General features: G+C 32.6%; 1 protein-coding gene across 2 annotated transcripts in view; it reads right to left on the reverse strand.

The window, feature by feature from the left end:
• The window catches only part of LOC143203938 (discoidin domain-containing receptor 2), a 403,820-nt gene that overhangs the window by 169,824 nt on the left and 218,787 nt on the right, over positions 1-15,209 (reverse strand). The gene's annotated exons all lie outside the window — the stretch shown is intronic.

Genomic DNA, 15,209 nt, shown 5'->3' on the forward strand with positions numbered 1-15,209 from the left:
TTCGATGATAAAAATATGTTATATACAAGCATATGATATTTCAATAATTCATAATTAAAATAATGATCTAATTGCAATATTTTAAGAACAAAGTTGAATATGAAAATCATATTCGAGTATGACTTAAATTATAAATAGATGAGATTAAAGGTCTCTATATGACGTATTATTAATAGTTATTTAGTATTATTATGAGGTCTTACGGGGTCTTACGGTACGGTATACAGGCGAAATCTTGGATAACTTCGTAAATCTATTTGATTTCCAAGTCATCGTGTAGTTCTTCGTTGGTTACATAGCGATAGGCATTGGTAATCAATCGAAGAACATTGTTTTGACAGCGTTGTATGATTAGTTGATTTAAATTTTTAGTGCAACTCCATATTTGCACCCGATAGGTCCAGATTGGCTTTATAATTGTATTATAGATCAACCTCTTTGATTTTAGATCAAGTTGAGAGTATCTTCCGACTAACCAGTATAGTTGTTTTATTTTGGTTCTAATGTGTTTTGTATTTTGTCTAATGTGATGTCTGATGTGATGCTTAATCTACCGTCAAGATGGATTCCAAGGTATTTAGCTGATTCTGCTTGAGGAATGGGGCATCCATTGAGTGATATAATTAAGTTTTTATTATTTCGCCTCAATGCAAAATTAATGTGGATAGATTTGGAGCTATTAAGTTGAATTGTCCAAACATTCGTCCATTTGTAGATTTTGTTGACCGCCACTTGCACTTTTGCTATTGCCCTAGGCAGAGATATATCTTTTGACATAATAATTGTGTCGTCAGCAAAGGTTCCAAGAAGTGTTTCTTTTGTTGTTGGAATGTCAGCAGTGGAGAGCAGATACAGGAGAGGTCCTAAGACGCTACCTTGTAGAACTCCAGCCGAGATATTTTTAAATGTCTAGAACGCCATTTCGTGCGATACACTAAATTTTCTTCCGAATAAATATTCAAAGACTCCAGCAATTGACAATAGTTACGCAGTAACAATTTGCTCATCTTACAGATTAATCCCAAATGCCAAACCTGATCAAAAGCTTGTGAGACATCCAGGAATATTGCAGGGCAGCATTTCTTTTCCTCAAACGCTCTTTCAATAACCGCAGTTACTCTGTGCACTTGATCGATTGCCGAATGGTGATTTCGAAAACCAAACTGGAAAGCTGGTATTATTGCAAAATGTTCAATACTTTTAAATATTAGTTTCTCAAATAGCTTTGATATTGCAGGTAGTAGCGAAATAGGCCTGTAAGATTCGACTTGTTCTGCAGGTTTGTCAGTTTTTTTGAGCGTAGTTATTTGTGCCAGTTTTCTAGCATGAAGAACAAAACAAATTAATGACTAACAAAACCTAACGAAATATTATTCTAAATTTTGCCTTTTTCTATCAACTTTTGTTGTTTTTAAAATCTTTTTATTGTCCCAGGAGTAGCCAAAAGTTCCATTTTGAAATAGCCATGTCTAAGCCATTTAACACAAAAGTTGAAATAACAAGTATTCCTTGATTTTGTTATATGCTTTTAACAATTTTATTATTTTGAAAGCAATGTCTGGAAACTCTTTTATAGAAACTAAATTTTTCATGATTTATCTTACATTAAAACTATATACACTATAAACATATCTCTAAGTTTTTTGTGAATACTTCCCAGGCTAACAGTTTTTTCTGAAATCATTGAATTATATTATGTTTATATATCAGAGATTTGGTCACAGTGCCCATTTGAATATTAATTGCAGCTGCAACAAGCTAAACAATATTCCTAATAAATCACTAATAATATAATGAATATTTAATAGTACCAATACTTTGCAAGGCAAGAGGGACCCCCATTATCTTATTCATGTTCCAAATAGCTGATTAGAGACGTAATCTGTTTCGGCCTGACTATTTATTGGCTAGAACATCTTCAATTAGAGTAAACACAAATATTAAACAGCAATTAGAAATTTATTAAAAAAACAAACGACAAAACAACGTTTGCCGGTTTATAATCTATAATTATTACCACTAATGTTCCGAACAATTTTGCAGCCATTTTATAACACTAGACGAATTTTATAGCCTCACTCGGTTACACTGTTGGACTCATCAGACATCATTGTACTTCTTTCTAACTAGAACGAGGTGAGAAGGAAAAATACTGTCTTACTTTACTTAAACTGAAATACATTATACATTGTCATGGCGTTAGTTAGATAGGGATCTAAAAAAGACACAACATGAATGCAATATGGAAGTTTAATGTCTTTCTTGAGATTTTTTGGTATATGCGTAAAATTGTGCACAACTAACAATGAGAACATAACAAGAAAACTATGCCCGTAAAAGTATTAAGTTTATTTAAAACGGTCGCCGAATCGACGATTAGCACCATCTCGGACCCGTTTCCCCCGCCGCGGAAAGCAGCTAAAGTGGTTTATCGTCTCCGGATGATCCCCAGATTTCTGGTGTCTTACCGACAGAATTAGTCTGTCATAACAAAACGCCTTAAATGAAAAATTAATGTTATTTTCCTCGGAGAATCTAATCTGGTTTGCCGCTAACCCGCCGGAAAATAACGAGTTTCGGCCCGTTCTGACGGAAACCAGAAACGGTTCGTTAAAATATAATTTTTAACTGGGTCGTTTTCTTATTCCTCTTCCTCGTCTTCCTCCTCTTCGTTCTCGGGACGGCGGCGATTTTTCTTGAAAATCGTTCCGTTCGTGGAGATTTTTTGTGATCGTTTCAATTGTTCCGTCTACAATTTCGGCCAATTTAAAATAATAGAAATATAAGCAGATGAAGCGGGGGTCTCTCGAACCGTCTAATATACGTCAGATTTTATATGTGATTTTATTCTATTCTGTATAGTTAAGTATTACCTTTTATGATCTTCTGGATTGCACTGTTTTTACCCAAATTTCCATGATACACTCAGTATTGAACGGTTTCGTATGTTTTGCTATTAACTTACGGTCGTATTGTTAACGAAAACGTATATTTTGTTTAAAAGTATTTTATTTTAACGGGAATAATTGGCTACTTGATGGAACGACCGCCCAAATGAAATTGCTGCTAGAATACTAATTTATACAAACGAAACCCTTCATTCTAAACTATTCACACAACACGTCTCCCGATCAGACTATACATCATCATTTCAGATTTCTTTATCAGATTTTTTAGGGGTCATACTAGTCGCGCTATATATCATAATTTTATTGAGGTATATCTTATAAATAAAGTACCCGGTTCTTCAATAGATTTGCATTATTAGCGATCTGAAATCGCCGGTGTAGGTTCTAGAGACATTCACAGCCTCCTCCCTCCACCGTTCGCTATGGCCTCTTTGTTTCGAGAAAATAGCTTTTTCAAGGAGGTACAAAAAGAGCCAGAGTGAGTGGGAATCTGGCGCGTAAGTTATCAAACGCAAACGCAAATGCGTTATCTTGGTGCAAAATTTAATTTTCCTGCTGTCAAACTAGTCTTAAATCACTAACTTTTGTATATTATTGATTGAAAAGTTTATATTAATAATAATATTAAATTATTTGTGTATATTGTTCAGAATACATATGAGCATTTGGTTCGAATATATAAGGGGAAAATTAATACTGTTTTACAGAATGGATAAATGCGTTAGGGAGAATAAAGTGATTAAATCTTATCAAACAAAATTTACACAGACAGTAACAGAAGAAATTAAGAAGAAATGCGACCATATAAAAATGACTTGACAGGTAAACCCAGCAACATCAAGAACGCATTTTCTTCCTTCTTCTAGATAGTGTGCTATTGAGAAATTATCTTCTAATTTCCAAAACTTAAACCACCACTTAATATATTGCCCATATTTTCCATCAATTAAACTTTGGGCTTACAATATTTAAAAATACCCTTTATGGGGACTATAATCTAATATTAATCTGTTAATACTGTTGTATTCACCTTACCAGGTGCTTACATGTATCTTTCTTATCATTTACATTACATTACATTACGTGCTTTTATTATTTTTTCATTCATCATCTTGTTAAGAGATGAAGAGAAACATGTCAGCGAGCCTTATACAAGAGGATGAATTTGCGTTTTTTCTCGCTATTGTTAGCATTTCTCTAATAATTCATGTAATGCAGATTCATTCGGTTTTAGCAGCTTGTAATCCAACTACATTCACCATATTCATACGCAACTTGAGCAAGTAACTCATGACGCTTGAGACTGTGGCAACGTATCAATTTTTTATAGCTTGTCACAGTAGGCCACGAAGGTCTTCTGTTTTTGTCTGACAAGGAATGAAACCAAAAAAAAAAAAGAAATGACTTCGAAAAATAAACACTTTGAAGTTGGTGCCAAGCAACAAATTAGATTTGTTTTATTCGTAATTTAATTTTAAGAACCCAACCGAACCCAAACAGTAATATTAATTTAAATTTGTCTTGTTGCTAATTTAATTTTTTTGTATGTCCAAAATTATATTATAATTTTGTATTGTTTGGGTAATAATATTGTTAATAGATAAATAGGTTTAGCTAGATAGTAAGCTAAACTGTGTATATAGTAGAATATAAAATACGTGTAGTAGATAGGTTAAATAAGTTTTTTGTTTATTTTTATTTAGTTATTACAACGACTATTATGTACATATTTTATTATAAAATGTTTTTTGTGTTAAAATTGTTTTATTTTTCTCTATTTAGTTTTAGATATTTACTCAATAAATTACGCAGTAATTTTATTTAATATTATAATGGGTAGGCCAAGTAAATATGCAGCCCGTATAAGGAAAAATACGGATAAACATTGATTGAAAATAAGGAGCGCCTCAGGCCCCGGGGTCCGCTAGCCGAGGTGATTTAACAAATGTTTTAACTAAACTAGAACAACAAAAAATTATTGTCCGCGCCGGGAATCGAATCTGCGACCTCCGACTAGGAGCTAAACGCTTTAACAGTTACACCAAATAAGTAATTGTCTACTATGTTTCTATACGAGGTCTCATAGGCTATAATTAGTGCTTAAAAAGCAAACTGAATGGCTTTTGCTCTGAATGACTTCCGATTTTTCGTCATATCAACTCAGCAATAATATTATACAAAAATGCCTTTGAAATTTGAGCGTTTCCATCGATTCTCCCCCTTCCCCATCAGATCTTGACTTGGTTCCAGTGGGACCACCTAAAAAAATTTGAAAATTGGTCCACAATTGACAGAGAAATAGGCGAATTTACATTTAAATATATATATATATATATATATATATATATATATATATATATATATATAGATATATATATATATATATATATATATATATATATATATATATATATATATATATATATATATATATATATATATATATATATATATATATATATATATATATATATATATAGCTGAACATAGGACCTCCTCCTTTTTCGAAATCGATTAAAAACAAAACGTTTCAGTGTCGTCATTCTGTAATCATATTTCATATACCATATAATATTAGGAATAAAGGATGGATATCAACATAAACTAAGAATGAAATATATAACACAAAGTCAATGGCATCAGGTAAATATCTAGAACAAAACCTTTTTTATAAGACTGAAGATAAACACATCGATTACACACAAAGTTTCATTCTACTGCAAACACAATTAAATATGTGCTCCGCTTTTATCTAGCTGTGTGTCTTTCTCGATGTACACAAAGATAATGCAAGATAAAACTATTTTCAAAGCTTCTTAAAGGATTATGTTTGTCATGTTATTATTGTTACCATATATAACATGGGACCGTGTTGGTATAGTGGTCTGATAAAACAACGATACCTTTTCAAAACAGAAAATATTTCCGAATATACTTAAACGGCTTAAATAAACACAATCATCAAACAAACTAGACAAACTTCGTGATTCAATATATGATTGATGCTTTTCAATCGCGGATTTTAAATTTTTGTTTTAGAAAGGGTTTTTAAGCTGTACGAGAACATAAGTACATCATTTGACATATCGTATTTAAATTTAAATATTGTTTTACTAAATATAGCATTAAATAATAAAAATAACTATGTATATAAGGGTGGTTTTCGTATTTAATTGAACTTCTGATATTCTTATTGTCCTTGTGGACAAAATGGTTGACAGACTCAACATAATGTATATTATGGGCCATGCATTTTTTAAATAATACATTTGTTTTTATAAAATCTTAAAAATTTGGTATATATTGGATTAAAATTTAGTGTGTATATTAAAAATTTTCATTTATTAATTAAGATCCTATTCGAGTGTTGTCCAAGAGATGCAATACTTCGGTAATGACGTGTTAGTGTGGCCTTTCCTAATACATTTGGGATTCTCTTGATTTCCTGGGCAATAGTCGGTACCTGAAGGTTCCACAACTGGGTTCCATAGAATAACAAATGTCCCATACAAACCAATAGATAATTGATATTTTCTTCTAAGTAACCAGTATATAGTCAATTCAAAACAGTAATGACACGTGTGTCAATGTGTGTCTGTCTAAAGTTGTAAATTCGTTTTACAGTCAGACAGTATTATCTTTCTCATTTTATTCTATTTAAAAAGAGATAGAATGCTGTTAGATAAGTTCGATCATGTAACCGAAAGAGCCTGCAAAAGTTGTCCGTCTGTCAAATATTGTTTTAACGCTTTGTTTTAACGAATTGCAAAAAAACGGCTTTTATTGAAAACATTTTTGTGCGTTGCAATATTAATACGGACACGGTCACTAACATAGCTCAAAAAATAAAAAACAATATAACCTTAAATTCACCTAAAATAAACCGTGTTTATGCGAAACAGATGACGAATCAGCTTGTTGTTAGCTGTATCAGAGATCAAATATACGAAATGTAAAAAACAGTAAGTAGTTTTTTCAATCGAAACATAATTTAATACAATTATTTTAGAGAAAATTGTTAGTCTGGAAAGTATCCATAAAAAAGCAAAACATACAAAGCTATTTAAGGGATGTATAACATCCCTTCAGACACTGTTGGGTAATATAGGATAAGTGTTAACCCACGAAGGGTTTTAACGAAACTTCCAGAGATTGCTTTTAAAAAGAATAGAATTTTTAAAAACATATAACAAAATCAAGGAAGAATTTTTATATCAATTTGTAAATTTAGATGAAACCTGAATATTTCAGAATGGTACATTGGGTCGCTCATGTAAAGATGATAATAAATATAGTGAAAAGATAACAAACGTTGATGGAAAAATGTAAACGTTGGAATAACTATCGGTTAGGTTTTGTCAGTCATAACATTTATTAATTAAATTCAGACAAAATGTAGACATATAGTTTCCTGGTGCAGAATTACTGTTTTCCTCTAAGTCCAAGGGCGACTATCATGAAGAAATAAGCCATAACTTGTTTTCGCAGTAGCTTGAAAATCAGCTTTTCAAGAACTTGGAGGAACCATCAGTTATTGTTATGTACAATGCACCATATCTACCATATATATTACACTAGTGGGGAAAATCCTAACATGTGCATCAACAGAGGCTGCGTTATGGCATCAGAATATTATGTCTTCCTCCCTATCACCGCATATTTAATCCAATTGAGTTGATATGGGTTATTGCAATGGACATTCAGGTCGAGAAGGATATTCAAAGCATAACTGTCTGGATTTATGGAAAGAGGCATTGTCGAAAATAACACCTTTGGTTTTTGTAAGGTCGATCAGACACATTGAAGAAGAAATTGACAAATGGTCTCATATATATACCCTCTCTTCATAGATATATTCAGTTCAAAATCAGGTTCTTGTCTCTTGAAGCATAACGGATGAAAAACCCGGAAATTAAAATTTCTATTAAATACATTTTTAAACATATTATACACTTAAGTGAACAGAGCTACCCATTGATGAAGACAGTTATATCTAGTTTATAAATTTCAACAATTTTAAGAAATAGTAAATAAATTAATTAAGCTAAATAATCGGGACTATGGGTTTATCTGGACTGGACCTACAGTTTAACGTGGGCTCCGAACCACGGTCCTCAGCATTAAGCCTATCCTCCCAGAAGACATCCGGCCTTACCCAGCCTGGTTACTGGCGTGACTTGGATCATTTTCCTTGTCGGATTTTACACACTTGCCTAGGACAATCACAAACATTAATTTAAGACCATGCCCCAGCAGGATTCGAACCCGCGGCTATCGCGACAGTAGGAGGACCGTAATATCGCCTTTACCACTACGCCACCAAGACGGGTATTGATTTTTATTGATTGTATTGCACATGTGTATTGCTATTTGTCTCCTTTATCACTTTTACTTGTAACGAACCAAAGTTTTTAAAGATGACATTAATCCAAAGATCCCCAGTTTATTTAATAACAGGGCGATTGCCACAAAACGACCAAGGAAAGGAATTGTAAAATTCATCAACTTGATCAATATAGAATTTCGACTAAAACATTTCCCAGCCATTTCAAAGTTCATTGTAAAAACTATCAAGGTATAAGTCTCCTATTAGTTATCGCGAAGGTATTTATGAAGATGATACAAATGAACCTTTAAAGAGCTCGCGAGGAGACTAGCTATAAAGAACAGCTGTAGATGGCAGGTACGTAGATTTTTCGATATTCGTGATTTATGAAGAAGCGAATTAGATGTAGAAAGATCTTAAAACTATGTCGAATTATATAAACAATAAAAATAAAAGAAATTTTCCGGTAAATAACCGGCTTTTTTTATCAAACATTACGCTCAAAACCAACGGTATATCTCGAGGCAAACAGCATTAACACGAACCTAACATCAAGATGAAATTAATTCAGCAACATCGCGAAAAAGTGCAAATATCACAGATTAAACGGTGCGGAAAACCCGGCCGGAAAAAGCTTCCGTGAATTCGACTTCTCCCCGGTAATAATATACACCCTCGGCCCCCCAGTAATTTTCATATTTTCCCGTTGTGTAGCGAAAAAACGGCAAACGTATCCGTAATCGTCGTAAAATTTCGCAAATAATTGCGCAAACAGTCTTCGAAAAAAACAATAATGCACCATAAAGGCAACTGAAAGCGTCGTAAAAAGTCGGGATACCGGAAAAAACAAACGACCGACGACGGATTTATATCCAGTTGGCTGTTTGTCGAGGCGGCGATAAAGCCAGACCGTTGGGGGATCTTTCGACGTAAGGACGTTATCGGGTCTACTACACCGGATGATGATTGAGATCCCGATCCGATAGCCGGGTGGCCATAGTTTGATATATCTTTTAATTCCTTTAAAGTAAATGAAGCGCAAAAAGTTCCATTTATATCACGGCGAGTCCTCTATTTTTGTAAAAATTAACAATAGAAGTTGTTATCATTGATATAGAAAAAGTTTTGATTTATGAAGTATTTATATTGCGACAAATATTTCGAACTATATACGTCTAACCAAAAAAGAAAGCAGAATTGTTGACAGTGCAAAAATATGTTTAACAACTGTTAGATTCGACGGTTTGACATTTTTCTGTTTAGTATTATTGAGTTACTTAGTGGGCATAGGTGTTGAAAACTGCATTTTCAAATCCATTAAGCACTTTTAGAAAAATACGTTGATGATCTTCCACCATAATTCAATTAGAAGTCTTTTTTTAATATATTAATATATTAATATATAATCTCCTTTTTACCAACGAGGGTTTATCTGGACTGGACCTCCTTTTTAACGTGGGCTCCGAACCACGGTCCTCGACATTAAGCCTACCGACTGGCAGAAGACAGATCACAAATCATCCCAGAAGATATCCAGTCTTACCCAGCCTAGTCACTGGCGTGACTGGGATCATTTTCTTTGTCACCTTTACCACTGCGCCAACCAAGTCGGCAATTAGAGGTTTTGATTTTAACCTTTAAAGCGGTGATTTTGATGTTAATGATAAAGAAGAGTGTTCGGGTGTTATCCAAGAGTTCCAATAATTCGGTATTGACATGCAGTGTGGTCTTTTCTCATATGAGTTTTTCCTCAGTATCTGGAGGTCTATACTATATAGGTCCATCTGTGGCAGCTGTTAGGAGCTTTTTTCTGCAAACGGTGCATTTTATTCACATTACTTTTCCCACAGATGGGTTCCATACAACACCAACTATTATGTACGAATAATAGATATTTTCTTCTGATTAACTAATATATTTGCATACATTTCATATCCAGTTCTTTTCATTCCGTTTTCTCTCCCAAGACATTTAGTGTTAGCAAATTCAATATGCCGATTTGCTTGATTAATTATTATACTCTAAATCTCGTTATTTATATTGTAATGTTCTTCTGAACATCACAATGTCATTCCCAAATTTAGCCATGATGATATATTTTTGGTCATATCACACGTATAAAGTAAGTTAATTAATGGCATCAATACACTTCCCTGTGGTACACGTCCTTTAGCTTTTATTATTCTAGAATAAGGCCTCCACAATCGAAGTAGTCGATTTAATTAATAGAAAAATCAAGTTCCTCGTTTGAAATAAATATCATAGTTATTGTATCAATCTGTTAAAGATTTGGAACTGTGTGAGTATTATTTATATGTTTTCAATTAAAGTATAGATTTCAGTGGTATATGTATATATATATATATATATATATATATATATATATACATATATATATATATATATATATATATATATATATATACATATATATATATATATATATATACATATATATATATATATATATATATATATATATATATACATATATATATATATATATATATATATATATATATATATATATATATATATATATATACCACACACTTCTATGTGTTAAAACACATCGAAGTAGTCGATTTAATTAATAGAAAAATCAAGTTCCTCGTTTGAAATAAAAATCATAGTTTTTGTATTAATCTGTTAAAGATTTGGAACTGTGTGAGTATTATTTATACGTTTTCAATTAAAGTATAGATTTCAGAATTGATATTGAAAAATATTTGAATTTAAGTAAAACTGTTGTTTGCACATAAATGCGAATGTTTCGACATCGAGGATTCTAAGCTTAAAAAGATTTTGATGTCAATGGCAAGGAATAGTTTGGAGGATTAAACATTTTTGAAGACAATGAATTATAAAAGTTGTCAGACGAAACCTAGACAGCTTAGCAATAAATGAATCAACTGTGTATGGACGCATAGGCGTGACGTATTGAGGCGAAAAAGACCAGCAATAGTGAGTAAAAAACACACAAAATCATTCTTCTTTCATGACAACGCTCGGTCACACTTTGCAAGACTTGTAACACCATTGCAGCTGATTAGTATTTAATCTTTTAGATGTTTATTGATTGTATATACAGTTACGAAATACAGTTTCTAAATGCAGAAATTAATTGGATTCTAAATGTGCGATTATTTGGATGGTTGTTAAAACAACATCGTTCATTCGACACAGTATCACCATATTGTCATAACGATGAGAAAAAGTAATAGACATGATGGAAATAGTTGACCTGATCTATAAATATTAGTTCTTTTAATCTTTTATCTGTTTATGTCTGTGAAATTCCAGTGAATAGTGTTTAAGAAAGTAAAATAATCAATAAATCATTCAAGCGTCTGTTATTAAAAATAACTGTTGGATAATGATTTAGTATGAGTCCAAGTACGAAATGATAGCGTAATGATAAGAAAGTTTGAAAATTGGGGTTTTGAGGTTTTTTTCGTCATTATCAAGATTACGATTTACACTTGTTATAAATGCAATGATATTGTCTACAGAAGAGTAATTGTATTATCTTTTAACATCATTCTCTATGACTGTGATATGACTATGATAGAGTTCAACTGAAAACCCGAAAGAAACATAAGCATTGCTAAGCTGTGAGTCGTTATCAATCACTGAATATAACAAGTGAGAATATAGTTCCGAAAGGAAGTATTTAGGATACTCCAGCTGGGTAAACTTATGCAAAATCTGTTAAATTTCACTAAAAAAAAACTTTGCGATACGAAATGAGTTACTACTATGCCTTTTAAATGGAATGGAACTTTTAACCCACGATTTTGGTTCCCAAATAGTTTAAAAAGATTTCTTAGCATATTATGCTTGACAGCTAACTTATTATGTGCATGTTGCTTCATTCTTACATCTATTCTAACTGTTAACTCTACCTTATTTCTTCAGGTTAATAAGATAACAGGATATGATCGAACACTACATCTAAAAATATCAAAGATGTATCAAACCCTCCTTACAACACAAAGAAAACAGAAATGTTGCAAATCGGGCCTAACTTCAGGAAGAACAATAAAAAATGTTTTTGATAAATAACTAAAGATTCAACAGAACTACCGAGCTTTAATTTATTTAGCTTCATTCTTACACCTATTCTAACTGTTAACTCTACCTTATTTCTTCAAGTTAATAAAATAACAGGATATGACCGAACATTACATCTAAAAATATCGAAGATGTATTTAATGTTGCAAATCGGGCCTAACTACAGGAAGAACAATAAAAAATGTTTTTGATAAATAACTAAAAATTCAACAGAACTACCAAGCTTTAATTAACTATTTAATGTTTATGTTTTTAAAATTACTCTAAGTAACAATATAAAATTAAGGAATCATTCAGAGTTTTCAAGAGTTTTCTATATTTATTTAAATGAATTAAAATATAGAAAAAATATTTATATTAAGTAAAATAGGGAGCACAATACTTAAAAATACTAAAAAATAAATAAGTGTTGATATAACGTCATAATTAATGTTGATTTATGCGAGAGAGAAGTTGCTGAGTGGTTTCAAAAGTTAAAAATGGTGATTTTAATGTCCACTAGTGACTGTATGAAGACGTGGAGTTGCAGGTTCCAGATAGAGAGAAGCCTTTTAAATAAATTATTATAATAAAAGATAATTGGACTATATTTTGCCGTAATACTCGGAAGATGACAAGTTTTGGACTCATGACTTATACAATTTATCTGGGCATTTTTAACATAGTAATCGATTTAATTATATGAAAAGTTTGTAAAAGCAGATGTTACTGATAATATTAACTGATTAAGTATCGACAACTGACGGATCGTCTGCTATTGTAAATCTCAACGGGATCCAGTTAGAGCAAGTACAGGAGGTCAAGCACATTATTGATATCTTTATTTAATATCTATATTGATTCATAGATATGCGTAAAAGAGGGATAATTATTCCAAAGTGATATCAGTATGCTATTAAACTGTAGAAAAAGCAGTGGGTAGTGACGGACAATAATTTGAATAAAACACGTTCTGTTCGACAATAAATGCGTTTTTTTGCTGGAAAGGCGGCAACCTATTTACATATATTTTTGGAGCACTTACACAAAGATATACTTTATCGAAATACTGGATATTTCATAAAAATCACATTAATCTCAATTAAACGAAATAAATCAAGTTACACAGCACCACAATGTACATCTGGACAAGAACCCATTAATCATTACAGACCCCTGGTATGCAATTTTTGTTACAGAACCTAAAAGAAATCTAAAACCGAAAAGGAAGTACTTACATAATTTATAATAACTCTTTATCTTATTTACCGAATACTATAAAAAAAGTTAAGTGCGACAAAAAGACCATTTAATTATACTTCTGTCGCATAGCACATTAATCTTAATTAAAATAAATAAAACTGGGCGACACATGTCTCTCCTATAACAAACATTAAAACTACTCCACGTCGCCGGTCATAATTCATTCATAACTAACCCATAGACGTCAGTAGTGGAATAATTTCATTCGCAACACCGACTGACGCCGAGCTGCAGTGAATACGATTCACGCCATTAACGAAACCTGGTCGTACAATGGAAGCGGTACCGATCAAGGGGGCAAATTCGGGCGCTAATATCGTCGAAGCAGTTGTACAAACGTTGGGAAACACAATGGCAACGAAAGCGCGTTCAAGAGAGACTCGGAGAGGGTTAATTCCGACGTCAGGGAAAACGAACGAAACTTGACAGGCAGCTGCTCGGAGAAGTGACGTTTGCAAGGCTCGAAACGGATTTCGGGCCACATACATATTTAATGTTCTCGCGCTTTCGTCGGCAAAAGGGGAATACTATCGGACTGGAAGAGATTCCTTTTTCTGAAACGATTTCGTTCAATTCAGTATCGGAAATAATGGATTGCGAAAGGCGAACCCTTGCTCAAATATCGAACGAAACGCAATATTGTCGCGGAGTTCTTACATTGTGTCGATAATATATAGTTTTTTTTTATCAGACATGGCCTTCAACATGACGGTACAAACTCCTAGACCTACTTGATCGTTTCTTCATAATATAGTTCGTTCTGGAGACCCTAAAAACCAAGTTTTGCCAACGGACGATAGTCTGCGAACATAAATCGCCACAGGATCCAGTTAGAATGAGTGCAGGAGTTCAGGTATTTGTGTCAATATAGGAGCTTCTGCTTCTCTAAGATGGTGAGCGTGGAAGGCAGAAAGTACTCTTATTAAAATCTATATTAAAATCCGCATCATTCGAACGTATATCTTGCGGATTCTTTTGTAGAGCTCCGATACTTGAACTCCTGAGTACTGTAAGCTTGAGGTTTTTTAAATAAGATTTTTAATGCAAATCCTTCATTTGTTTTTGAGATATCCTCTTGGAAATGAAGTAATTTGTTTAAGATGCGAGTATAGATGCACAGTTGAGGATTAAATTCCGAAACCTAGATTACACTGTCTGTCGAATGAAAGGTGAATGAATTACTCATAAATTTTTCTGTGACGAAATCTACTTTTTTGGTCAAAGACGCAGAGTTTTTCCGAATATCCGAATACCGATTCCGATAATCAAAGACGATCTGGAAAATTAATGACAAGCAAATGATACTGACGTTATCAGAGGCCAAAAGATCTGTGCATCTGTGGCCATCGCCAATCGCAGATTGGTTGAGAAACACGTAATCTTCCCGAGCGCCCTCTATGGATTGATAATGATAAATATATAGTTTTATTTTTAATTAAGTAATATCTCAGTGTACTAAAAAAATACAATCCTAACAGTACTTGATCAATAAGTAATATAGCACAACCCTAAATTACTAAAAACAAAAAAATACTTAGGTAAATAAATACATGTGAGAATGTGGGATGGGCACGTGGTATCTTGGCTACGCCTAAACAGATATTGATCCAAAAGGACGAAATGCTCTAATGAAATGATAGTATGAAGAACAATCGGAA

Source organism: Rhynchophorus ferrugineus, unplaced genomic scaffold (genome assembly GCF_030347505.1).
Source record: "Rhynchophorus ferrugineus isolate W39M unplaced genomic scaffold, kcgeb_rfMv2 rfM10, whole genome shotgun sequence".
Classification (NCBI taxonomy): Eukaryota; Metazoa; Arthropoda; class Insecta; order Coleoptera; family Curculionidae; genus Rhynchophorus; species Rhynchophorus ferrugineus.